This window comes from Lactuca sativa, chromosome 3, assembly GCF_002870075.4.
Source record: "Lactuca sativa cultivar Salinas chromosome 3, Lsat_Salinas_v11, whole genome shotgun sequence".
Taxonomy (NCBI): domain Eukaryota; kingdom Viridiplantae; phylum Streptophyta; class Magnoliopsida; order Asterales; family Asteraceae; genus Lactuca; species Lactuca sativa.
In genome coordinates this window covers 253,924,055-253,936,950 of record NC_056625.2, presented here as the reverse complement: position 1 = coordinate 253,936,950, position 12,896 = coordinate 253,924,055, and positions in this window count along the sequence as shown.

The following is a 12,896-nucleotide window of genomic DNA, read 5'->3' as shown; positions in this document are numbered from 1 at the left end:
GTCCGCTCTCCCTACAAGAGACTCTGGTTACCAACTTGACAACGGAGAAGGACGTTTATTGAAGATGTATCTCGTCTAGTGAGATTTGATGTAAAATACTGGACTAATGATAGAGACTCAGAACTGAACTGACTAACGTAAACCTATATGTCTATGCTTTTATACATAATATATAAGTAATGATCAAACGACCTTCGGACGAACATCCGATCCCACCAGACCACATCTCAACGAAGAAAAGGAAATAGGGCGAACAAGCCTTCCTAAGTCCTTTAAACATTATTTATATATATCTATACAAGCACAGGCATGCATTTAACTAAGTAGAAGTGTTTCACAAAGTATATGTGTTAACAAGTAGGAGCGTATCGTGAAGTAGAAGCATATCATGAAGCATAAGCGTATTGTGAAGTAAGATCGTATCGTGAAGTAGGAGTGTATCGTGAAGTAGAAGCGTATCGTGAAGTATAAGCGTATCGTGAAGTAGGAGCGTATTGTGCAGTATAAGTGTATCGTGAAGTATAAGTGTATTGTGAAGTAAAAGCATATTGTGAAGTAGGAGAGTTAACAAGTATAAGTGAAGTAGAAGTGTTAACAAGTATAAGTGAATCACGAAGTGAAAGCGTTATCAAGTAGGAGCTTAAACTAAGTAGAAGTGAAGCAGTAGTATCTTAGCCAAGATGGAGTATAAAAACATGGGAGAAAACTTTGATAAAAATCGTTAGGAAATCCTTTATACTTAAGAAAATCACGATTTGGTATTCTTTTGTAAAATAAGTTTGTAAACAAGTTTGTAATCCTTTAAAAATCCTTAGAAAAACTTTCATAAACGCATTTGGTTATAACTTTGATAAACAGTATAAGTAAAGATTTGAACAAGTAAAGACATTCTAGGAAAAACATTTACAGTATCAATTTGGTAAAACAGTCAACAGTGTAATAAATCCTTGTGCATGCGGGTTATCAATTACATGTGATTGATATGATAATTGGCATGTTTAACTTGTATCCCTCCCCATAAAAGCATGTAAAAGCATTTAAATGGTTCATTCAGGGGTATGAACTCAGCTGATGTAAGTGGATCTGACGAAGGTGCCGGTTGGGTGCTCGGTGTCAAGTAAAGACTTGGACACACTTAGTGACCTATTAACATATGATAACATATGTTTACATACAATTAGTACATATAATACTAATTAAACAAGTATATGCATCCTAAAGTGTGGAAAACACCTTGGTTAAGTGCTTGGAGTGTCCCGGGTAACACTAAAGGGTGTGTATGGCTTGGATAGGGAGTTTACTCTTCAAGAGTAAACTCTTTATAGAGTTCACAGCCCTGGGACTAACTCCCCATGAGTTTATGGATGTAAACTCATGGTGAGGGTGTTCTAGGATGCTAAAAGGTCTCATATCACTTGTAGATTTATGCTAAGTCCAAATATAATGCACATGAGTGGATTTAAGGCATCTAAATGGACCAAATAGGAGTTTACAGATGCAAGCTCCTATATGCATGTTCTTTTGGTCTTTTAAGGACTTAAATGATACAGAATAAAATCCTATGCATTTTTCCAAGTCAAATGGGGAGTTTAGGGCATCATTTGGGCACTTTCTAGGAGTTTACGGCCCATGGACCAATTCTATGGGAGTTCACAGTCGTAAACTCCTATTCCCTTGGTTTCTTTAATGTTTAAAGCATTTACACTAATGGGATTGCTTCTAGACATTTTTCCAAGACCATAGGAAGTGTTTGTGGGCATTTCTAACACATAAAATTGAGTTTACTCCCCATGAAGGGGAGTTTATGGCCCAAGCATGTTCTTGGGTAGTAAACTCAAGTTTACTCTCCAAAAACTCATTTCAAGGTGTTCTAAGTCCGAATGTGTAAGTTTACAAGTCATATCTAAGCCTTGGGGGCAATTTGGAGGGGTTTTGGGGCTTAAAAACCCCATTTAGGGGTGTTCACGGTCCAAGAGTGTTCTTGGGCCGTAAACACATAATGTTGCCCCTATTTTATGTCTTAAACTCGAATTTGCATGATAGATAAGCTATACAACAAGTTAGGATAGTTTACCTACTAGTTTGGGGCTCAAAACGGGCGTTTTTGGCTCGAAAAACAAGTTGTAGAGAGAAAGTGTAGAGAGAGGGTGAAAAGGGTGGAAATGAAGTCCACTCCCCCTTATATAGGGGCTTGACTTGAGGCTCAGTGGAAATCTACCCGATACTGTCGTTAAACGGGGCTTTTGGTCGCACCCAATTTAGTGGTCGTATTTTGACTTGGTTGAAACTAAAATTTTTCAAGGGAAAAATTTGGGGTGTTTCTAATTTATTTCAACCTTCAAGAAGTCATTGAAAAAGTCCCAATTAAATTAACTAGTCTAAAAGTTAACGGACAGTTAAATAAAATGAGGCTTATTAACGGAAGAAGGGGTTAAAAATGATGGAATAAATTTCGGGTTGTCACACATATCGTTTGTGCTTTTTGTTCTACCGTTTGCCATTTCTATTGTAAATAACTTATTGAGTGATTGAGGGTTCTGTTTTAGTAAGTGTTTGAATTTATTACTCACGAAACTCCCCTCCGCATCACAATCAAAGAGTATGCACGCATAAGCGTTATTTAGGAGAAACGTACCTGTAACCACCATGGGATCAGCTATTACTTTGTTCTGCCCTATTGCCAACACTTTTCTTATGTTGCCAGCTTTCCTTGCCTTAGGGCAATCTCTCTTGTAGTGTCCAGCCTCACGACAACCATAACACGCCTGGCCCACGCCGACTCTAGGTACTTGGGTGATTGGTCGTGTCGGTGCCTTAAAGAACGGGCAGTGTGACCTTTCCTATTGCACTTGTTGCAGTGCATCTCCCAACAAATTCTGTTATGATGGAAATTGCATTTTCGCACTTTGGTAGGTTCCCAGCATATTGTTTTGCTGGTGTAGAGGTACCAGGAAGAGTGGTGGGAGTAGTAGCAGCATGGACTGCAACTATTTGTTGCTTCTTGGAAGGTGCCTGTGAAAATTGACTCTTCCACTTGTTCCAAAACTTCTTCTTATTATTGTTGTTGGTAGTGTTGTTGTTGTTGTTTCCTATGGGTTGCTCCGGAACAGCATTCGCGAAGCCTTGGCAGACTCCATGGTCAACGAGAGTTTGTGCTAACTATTTGGCACTATCGAAAGTGACTGGTTTGGAAGCCAGCACACTTCCTTGGATATGGGGTGACAGTCCCCAGATATATCTCTCGATCTTCTTGCTCTCTAGAGAAACCATCCCTAGGCAAAGGATTGTGAAATCACTAAACCTATTGGTATAGGTTGTAATGTCCGAGCCTACCATAGTAAGGCCCCAAAGTTCCTGCTTTAGTTTTTGTAGTTCGCCCCTTGGACAGTACTCTTGCATTAACATTTGCTTTAGGTTCTCCTAGCCCATAGAATTAGACACTACCAGAGTTAGTGACTTGACATGGCCATTCCACCACGTTAGAGCTCTCTCGGAGAATGTACAAGCAGCAAACTTTACCTTGCTTACTTCCAGACATGCACAGATCTCGAAAACTGCTTCTGTTTTCTCTATCCACTGCGATAGAGCCATTATCTCTCCGGATGCATTAAAAGATATGGGCTTGCTATTGGTGAAGTCCTTGAAGGTGCAATCCCCTGAACGACCCTGACGTTGGCCATTTGTAGAGTTATTTACTCCCCCTCCGGAACCATTATTACACATATAGGCCATTGCCGCTGTCACTGCAGCTGTTACAGCAGCTATGAAGGCGACATTATCCGTTGATGGAGGTGGTGGTGGTGGAGGTGTTGCGTTGTTGACACGGCATGTAGATCTACGGGGCGGCATCGTGCTCTAATGAAATATAATGAAGACCATAATTCTTTAATGATTTGAAGTCATGTGTTAATGAATTTGCTATTTTCATCAATTTATGAATTTAACTGACCCACCTAAGGTTATAGAGCTTGATTCATAATAAAAGTTTGTATAGTGATAGATAAACTTATGAATCTGAGTGGTATTCAAAAAATTAACACTTAAAGGAATTTCTTCATATATATTAAACATATGTTGAGTTACATTTTGATGTTAGGAAAATTTCGACCCTTCTATGGATCTCCGATACAGAAGTTAAAGAAAAGTAAGACTTTTAGCCGAGTTCCTATTCTATACCAAAATTTTTGGGATTCGGGCTAGTACTACTTGCGACGTAGGTTGCGCTTGGAGCTCGACTCTGTGTCTGATTGCTTTGCTTACATAAGACGCCTATCGAAAACGGCTTGTTGTTCCCTCATTTCCCTTATCCTAGAGAGGGTTGCAATCAGTTGCGCCTGGAATGTGTCGGTGCAGAGTTGGCTATCATCCTGCAACCTGTCTATTCAACGGATATCGGAAGTGTGAACTTGTACTTCCACGTTGACTTTCACGAATCCGGTTTGCTTGAACCACAGATTGATAGGACTGGTTGACTAGTTTTCCCACTATGACTGGGAGTGCTCGGTCGGCTGAACCTCCACCCCCGACGTCGTAGAAGTCCCGAAACATTCCCTAGGGAGGGCGTAATCCCTGCTGTCGGCTCCAATAGTGAATGTGACTTCCCCAAATGGGAGTTGGTCCCTGAAAGTTTCCCCTAAATGCGGGAGGTTGAGCGACTAGTATGTTGATTACTTCTGGCTCTGAGTCTGTCCCAAAGTGTTCTCCTTCCTCCAACTCTATAGGTTCCTCCTCTTCTACGGGGTCCTCCTCTACCCATACTCCATTGCTCTGATTCGGGTAGTAGGGATCCCCAGGTGGATAGAATCCAACCATTTCGACTGTACGAGAATAGAGATATGAGAATTGTCTAAAATCTAAAACATGTAAATCTAAACATGTAGATTAAACTACTCAAATTACCAAATACTCCTATAGTATTTAAATTTGTATGTTTGATACTAGTGTTATTTTGGTAAGTTTTGACTTGTTGCTCACTATGACCATTCCTCGACATACATTAGTCCGATCTTGGATAAATATAGTTGATCGGGATATATTCGTCCCAAATCTGATTACATATTCTGTGGCCTAGTCGTAGTGTCCAACTTGTCTTAATACTTCTTGTATACTTCTAACTATGAAAATAAATCGTTGTATGCATGTATTTGTGCTTTTACGACCCAAATAATTTAAGTTAAATGAAATGCGGTTCAGGTGTAAAAACATTTTGTCGGAGACTTTTAGTCCCTATGCATTTATAGTTTGTATATCTTATGTGGTTCGATATACTTAGTTCACTATAAACAATGCTCTGATACCAATCTGTCACACCCCCAAACCAAAACGGCGGAATCGTTCGAGGGCGGATGACTTTATGTAGTATCGTAACAGTTGAATTCACAATAAAGAAAGTAAAACAACCATCACATATATAATTTAAAAGTTACATAGTTAAATGATACTTGTTTCGAAACAAATTACAATATGATATCAAAATGAGTTTTAAATCGACGCCTTAGCGTCACTTCTACAAGAGCTGAAGTTTACCCGTATTACTGAATCCCTGAGAAATACAAGTAGATTTGAAAGAGTAGATCAACATTTAAGTTGGTGAGTTCATAAGTTTTTATTGTCAATGTTTGTATAAATTTGAATGAAATTGTTTGTAGATGTTTGAAAAATCCTACAAAATCCCATATTTCCTACTAGTATAAAAGTAGTCTTCTACCAAGACCCGACTGTTTTCAATGTTTGCTTCTAGAAATCCAATATTTTTCCATAAGTGTGTGGTAGTTTAAAAGTTCCAAACTGTAATGCAATAGTGTTTTTCATGCCTAGAATAGTAGATTTATGTATGTATAAAATCACCGAGGCATTTGATAACCCCGTAAATCAATGTGTTTTTAATACTCCATGTGAGTTTTATAACCATGCTATTGACCCAGACTGCCTGTAACAACGTTCTTCAGGCGTTGGAATGTTATGACGTTTGTCACCCCAAACCTGCCGGTCTAAATGTAGCTAACAGTTTAGGCGCAGGATTGTCAATCCCATATAGATCTATACACACGTATCACACTCTCTCTACAAGAGATTATGATATATAATATAGGACTTTAACTGCATACTTGAAAGTATGGGAAGTTGAATGTCTCACAAAACTTAGTATCAAATAGATCTACGCATGAAAAGTCCAATTATTCTTGTATATGAAAGTATTTCCTTGATATAGTATTTATAGTATGTAAAATCTCCTGAATATCTAGTAAACTATATCTATTATAGTTTTTCCAAATGTGTGATTCGTTTGTATGATAAACCCTAGTGTAGTGTCGACTTTGTATGTAAAGTATCACATTTGTAATAACATTATTGAACACTTATACTCAAAATATACATAAAGTGTTTGATATTTATATAACAAAAGTATAGCAAAAGATTGATGTTTTTGTCACACAGGGATAACCGTGTGTGTACTTGTATCCCCCCCCCCCCCCTTAAAATTGTATAAAAGTATTTACAAAACATTTGAAAACGTAGTTATAAGGGTATGAACTCACTTGGTAGTAGTGAAGAAGGCGAGACGAAAACCGAGCAGAACTTCGACAGGAGAAAGCGGATTTCTCGGGATTCTCAGGAATCTCGGGAGAATAAAACTTCCTTCGGGACTTGGGTATGAAAACTGGGACTTCGGGATATTCCTTGCACACAAAACGGGGTAAAACGCAAGAGAAGGAGAGAAAATGAGCAATTATGCCCGGAACCCTCGCACCCTTTATATAGGGGCTGGAAACCATATGTACGTGGGGCATACCTCTGGGTTACGCTGGACGTACCGGACGTCATGCAAGATGCACTTCGGATGGGAGGTCCGATGGGAGATCCTGTGGCCGTTGGGACGAGGTTCCTATCCTTTGGTACGCGGGGCGTAAATGGATTTTCCCAGCTTCTAAATTCCGTAACTTTTGCGTACGATCTCCGATTTTGGCATTCTTTATATCCACGTGTAGGTGAGATTGTACTCTAAAACTTTCATTTAGACTTCGTCGGCTAGTTTTGATTTATTTTGAATAATACATTTTTAACAGGGTGGGACATGAAAAGTCTGTTTAAAATCCGTAACATCTTCATCCGATGTCCGTTTTCGACAGACTTTTCTCCATTGTGCTATTATCGTTGAGGACTTTGTTTCTCGTTTTTATTGTTTCGGTCGAAAATCTCTCGATCTCTATTTCTAGCTTATAGTTGTCTATTGCTATGTCTGAAACTTATAAAAATCATAACTTCATTGTTATAATTCGGATTTGAGTATTCTTTATATTTTTGGAAACTTTATTACGATATCTATCATTTTATGAAATCCAGTAGAGACTTTTGAACATTTTATTTTTGGCGATAATTTCATTATATCAAAAGAGAATATAATTCTTTACTTTTATGGTCATTACATTGATTCGAAATATCGGGTTGTCACACTTAGGATAGGACCAAATACATTATATATGTTAAATTATAGATGTTTACTAAGATAAGTAGGAACTTGTTATATTACGGAGTATATGATGACTAAATACTAATCTTGTAGTAAATCAATCATATAGAGATTAAAGAGCATTTAGAAGTGATAAAGAGAAAAGAGTTAGTGGATTAGTGTAGTTAGTAGTTAATCCACTAACTCTTTTCTCTTGATCACTTCTAAATGCTCTTTAATCTCTATATGATTGATTTACTACTATGGGGTACATGGAATACCAAGTGTTCATAGTTTAAAGTTTTATATGCAATTTATGTTCTTTTATTGAGCTATTGCAAAAAGCAATGGTAAATGTCTTAAAGGGTTTCTTATGAGTAATAGTCAAATGTTTTTAAAGGCTTCTTATGAAGAAAATATGAATGTTTACAAATCATGCCAAATGAGTTATTACTTAGTAATGTTAATGATTATGTTTTATGGTTTTATGCAAAGTTATTAAAGTTTCCAAATTGTTTAGAGCTTATATATTAACATATGCATATCACGGCATGGATGTGTGAGTGGCTTGCATAAAATAAAAGTGGTGTTTGTGCTTACATCTAGTTGAATAGAAAATAAAGATAGTTATCACTAGTTGTCTATATATGAGAGTCTTGTGAGCGGACCAAGAAAACTTTACCAACGTGGTACCTCCCCTACACAAGGTATATGTATTACGAAATGAACGAAAAATGACTTAATTTATTCTTCTCATTTTGTCCTAGACTTGGGATATCACTAAACGTGATTAAGGCCATAAGTACAAAATTCAAAAATCGATAATTAGCCGATAACACTATAATGAAAGAAATAAGAAAAACACTAGTAGTAGATCATGCACTGCATACATATGATTGGATAATTTTGAAAGTGAAAGTTAATGTTTTTAAGAGGGTTTTAAAGTAAAGTAAAGAGTTATATAAAATATTTTAGGAAGAAAAGAAAAAGGATTTACAAAATTCTAGAAAGTATTTTCTGTCAAATGCATGTAGCTCACGAGCGTTTTCGTTTTACATATTTTCTTTTATGCCATGTCTCTCAGGTAGTCAGGTTGTACACAAAGAATTAGAATATGATTGCTGACTTGCTAGAAGCGCATTGGAAGAATGTTCATGTGCAGTTTCTTATAGACTCATTGTAATGATCTTTGTTTAAAGTCTTATTTACTTGTTATGGTTTATTAGTTGATATAAATTTGGTAACACCCTAGTTTAATTATAATTATTCAAAAAGTTTTTGTTAGACCATATTTTAATAAAATATGAATATATGTCATGAAATGTTTTTATAACCATTGTGTAAAAATCTTTGTGAAAAATGAGTCTTACATCTATAGTGCTAAAATTAACCAAAACTTTCAACACAATGCGAACTAGGAAGCTTAACAATGCCAAATTTAAACCTACAAGTTTTTTTTTTGAAAGAGCAAAAAATAAATAAATAAATAAATAATGAGAGTTTTAATGAGAGTGTGTTGTTGTCAAATTAGACAAAAAAATTTAATCCAATGCAAAATTTGAATGTATTAATGTGCCAGATCTAAGAGCTAAGCAATGAGAAAATGTGAGTTTGGCAATGCCTAATTCAACCAAAACTTACAACACATTGCGAATTGGAAGTTTTATTATATCAATTTTTTTATGACTTTAATGATTTTATTTTAAAACTAGCAAGAAGCTAGAAAGAATAAAATACATAGAAATTATTCTAAGTGGATTTTGAAGCAAAGCATGCAAGTTAATCGAACTAGACTAATTCCTATGTTCAAACCACTAAAACAAATGATTTACAATCCACTCAAAGATAAACTCATGTTGATGGTCAGTATCACCAAAAAACCTTTAAATTCCGAAAGTGTCATAAAACCCACCAAGTGTATGACAAAAATCGCATCCACCCCTTGTTTTGTGGTTCTAGAAAGAGTAACCGAAAACAACCACTAGTACACTTCATCAATCGAATTCGCCAAAGGCAAGTTGAGATCCATCCACTTAGCAATTTCATTCCAAATTCTAGTCGGTATTTTACACTTCAAGAATAAATGTTCCAAATCTTCACTTTATTTTTAGAAAAGAGGACAAAGACTTAATTGAAGTCCACACATCTTTCATCAAGATTTACCAAAGTAGACAAACGATTCAGAATCACATCTAAAGAAAGATGATTACTTTCTTAGAACAAAACGACCCCACCTAGTGCTATAAATACAATCTAACAAAATAAAGTCGTCAAACATTGCCTCATTGATTTGACAGAAATTTGTTTTGGCCCGTCAAAATCCCACAACCATTTTATCACTCAAATTTATGAATTGACAAGAGGACATCACCTCCACCCCAAGTATTTCCTATCCAACGATCCTCACACGACTATCTTTACCAACATGTAAATTACAACATTGAAGAAATCCATACATTAAAGAAATATCCCCGCTCCAAATATCTTTCCAAAAGTAAGTAAACCTGTGACAAATTGGAAAAATTAGGTCATCATTCATCGAACAAACCACCACGAACAACAAATGTAACAGACCTTATATTATATATTCCACTTTTTTTAATGAAATTTGAAGTTTTTATACTTAGAAGTGGACGCAAAATACCACTCAAGTCTCTGAAGGATATAAATAGTTGATAAAACAATATTCACTATCTATAAGTAATGATTCAATACATTGAAACAAGATTTATGTATTCAATATTTTATGAACAAATAACACACTAATTAAATACAACATGGAAATACGATTACGTGGATATTAAAAATGTTGAAAATGGAGATTGTACACAAAATTTACGACCATTTAAAGAAAACAAAGCAGTATAGACAACTAATTTTTCCGTAAACAAACTGTGACAACCGTCAAAATTCGAGTCGGTTCTAGATTTGACAAAACTTAGTTGCACATATAGGCACGACACATACTAGACTTAGTAACTAGAAGCTAAGTTATAACCTACTGAAAACTTGGAAACATGTAGAATCGAATGATAGTGTACTTAGATTTCACAAGGTTATGTGAATTCTACAACTACTTAACTGTAGAGGCTATCTATATTCGGGTCACTCTGTCACACCCCGAAAACCGAAAACGGAAACATTTCCGGGGTGGACTCAACGTTGAGTATCAAATCCAATGCACATAGTAAGCAAAGTAAACAACCATTACATTACATATATAAAAGTTTACATTTGTTTCAAAAGTAAATTGTACAAGTGTGATACATAGTATATATGAACAAAATGAGACGAGTCTTCTACACACTCCGTCTTCGCCAAAAGAGATCGTCGGGTACCTGTCTAATGCGCACCTGAGAATACAAGCGGTTTGAAAATCAGCATAAAGCTGGTGAGTTCATAAGCGGTTAGTTTTCTGAAAATGTACGAGTTCCTTTAGTTTCCTGAAAACGTGGTTATCCAAGAAAATCCCATAATTTCTTAAAAGTTGGTTACCAAATCCAAAATCTAATTGTAAAAGATGTACACTGAAAACATTATTGTTCTTGTGAATTGTAAAGTTTAGTTATCTAAATTGTTACACGTTTCTGGTTACGTACTACTGTTACCCAGGAAAATCCTATATTTTCCTACATGTGTGTGTGTGAATTGTTACCGATTCTGATTATGTTCAATGTTATCCCCAGGAAAATCCCATATTTTCCTGAATGTGTGTGTGTGTGAAGTCTCCTGAAAGTCTGATTATCCTTAAATGTACACTAGTTTTAACACATATATAAAACTAATAATTAAGTGTAAAGTGTTCATAATATTGATTGCGAGTCCTTAACCATACTTCAGACTAGATATGACTCGGGCCAGGGCCAGTATCCTTTTTATGACTTTCTTCACCCTTGAACCTTTCGGTTCGGCTGTAGCTAGCAGCTAGGTGCGGGATTGTCAGTCCCGTATAGATCTATACACTCAAGTCACGTTCTCCCTCCTGGAGATTCTTGTTACAGGGGTAGTCCTCCACTCTCTCGTGCCAAGGAAGTGTTACAGAGGACGTGTCTCCAATCTTTAAGATTACTCTTTACTTCTCGTGCCTAGGGAAGTAGTATCTATGACTAACTATGTTCTAATGGTGCCTGTCCTTTACACTCGAGCCTAGGTGTTTTATTAAGGACATTACAAATGTTTTATGTTTTCTAATGGTTTCTATCCTTTACACTCAAGCCATGGGTGTTTTATTACAGACATTACAATGTTTTATGATCTCTATCAATATAAGAGTGAACAATCAATTGTGAAACATAACAATATACAATAAGAATTGAAATCGTTTGAACAAACAACTCTGCAAGTTAAAAAGTTTGTCACTAGGTTTTCAATTCTTAAAAGTATGCGAATATGAAACCATTTAAATGAAATAATGAATTTAAGTACAAGATATTCTTGTACTTTTGCTTGTATTCCCCCCTGAAAACATTTAAAAACCATTGAAAAAGGGTAGGGGTATGAACTCACCGGTTGAGAAACGCGTCAGTTTGGATCCTAAACGTCAGTTCTGCGTTCGCGAACGCACAAGATTCCTATGGATTAGGAAATGATACACATTTTTATCTAATTAGGACTTGATTAATTTATTTGTTAAGGACATACACTTCTAGTTGCGGAAACACCCCATTACAAGTGTTTGGAAGGACCCAGGTGACATTTGGGGACACATGAAGCTTGGATATTGAGTTTACTCTTCAAGAGTAAACTCATACAAGAGTTTTCAGCCCTATATATCTCCTCCACATGAGTTCACGGCCGTGAACTCATGGATGGTTCTTTTGGGTGCAAAGTGGCTTCATAACACAAGGATAATTTAGCTAGGATTTTATCTAGGGCATTAGGATGAATTTAGGCTCACTTAATGTGACAACTCGAAATTTCCATTCTGTACAAACTATATCACTTCAATAGAAGTTATAGCAGTCACAACTAATTTTCAGACTTTTTCGTGTAAGTTTGAGTAATTCAGGGTTGACACTTCAGGAGATATCAGGAGAGTAGATGCACTAGGGTTTAGTTCAACTCTATTATTCCATCACTCTATCATATTAGAGGTCATTTCAGGAATAAAAATATTTTCTGCCAAAAATATCTCAGGACTATAAATAGAATTCTGAACGAAATTCATTCATTATTCACATTTCCAACTAGAGAAAAGCCATTTTCTCTCTCACGGATCTTCGGGTTTTTATACCAAAACGTGAGTAACTCTTTCTAGTAGTGTTAGAAAGCTTTATATGTAGTTATAACATGATTTAGAAGGCTAAATCACTAGATTTAGGAGTTTACTCCCCAAGGTGTTCTTGGGCGGTAAACTCCCGAAACCGAACCTAGATTGTCCCTTGTGTTATGCTACTGCCTTAGACTCATATATATGTGTGTTAGGGACATGAAATCAAGCAAGAAC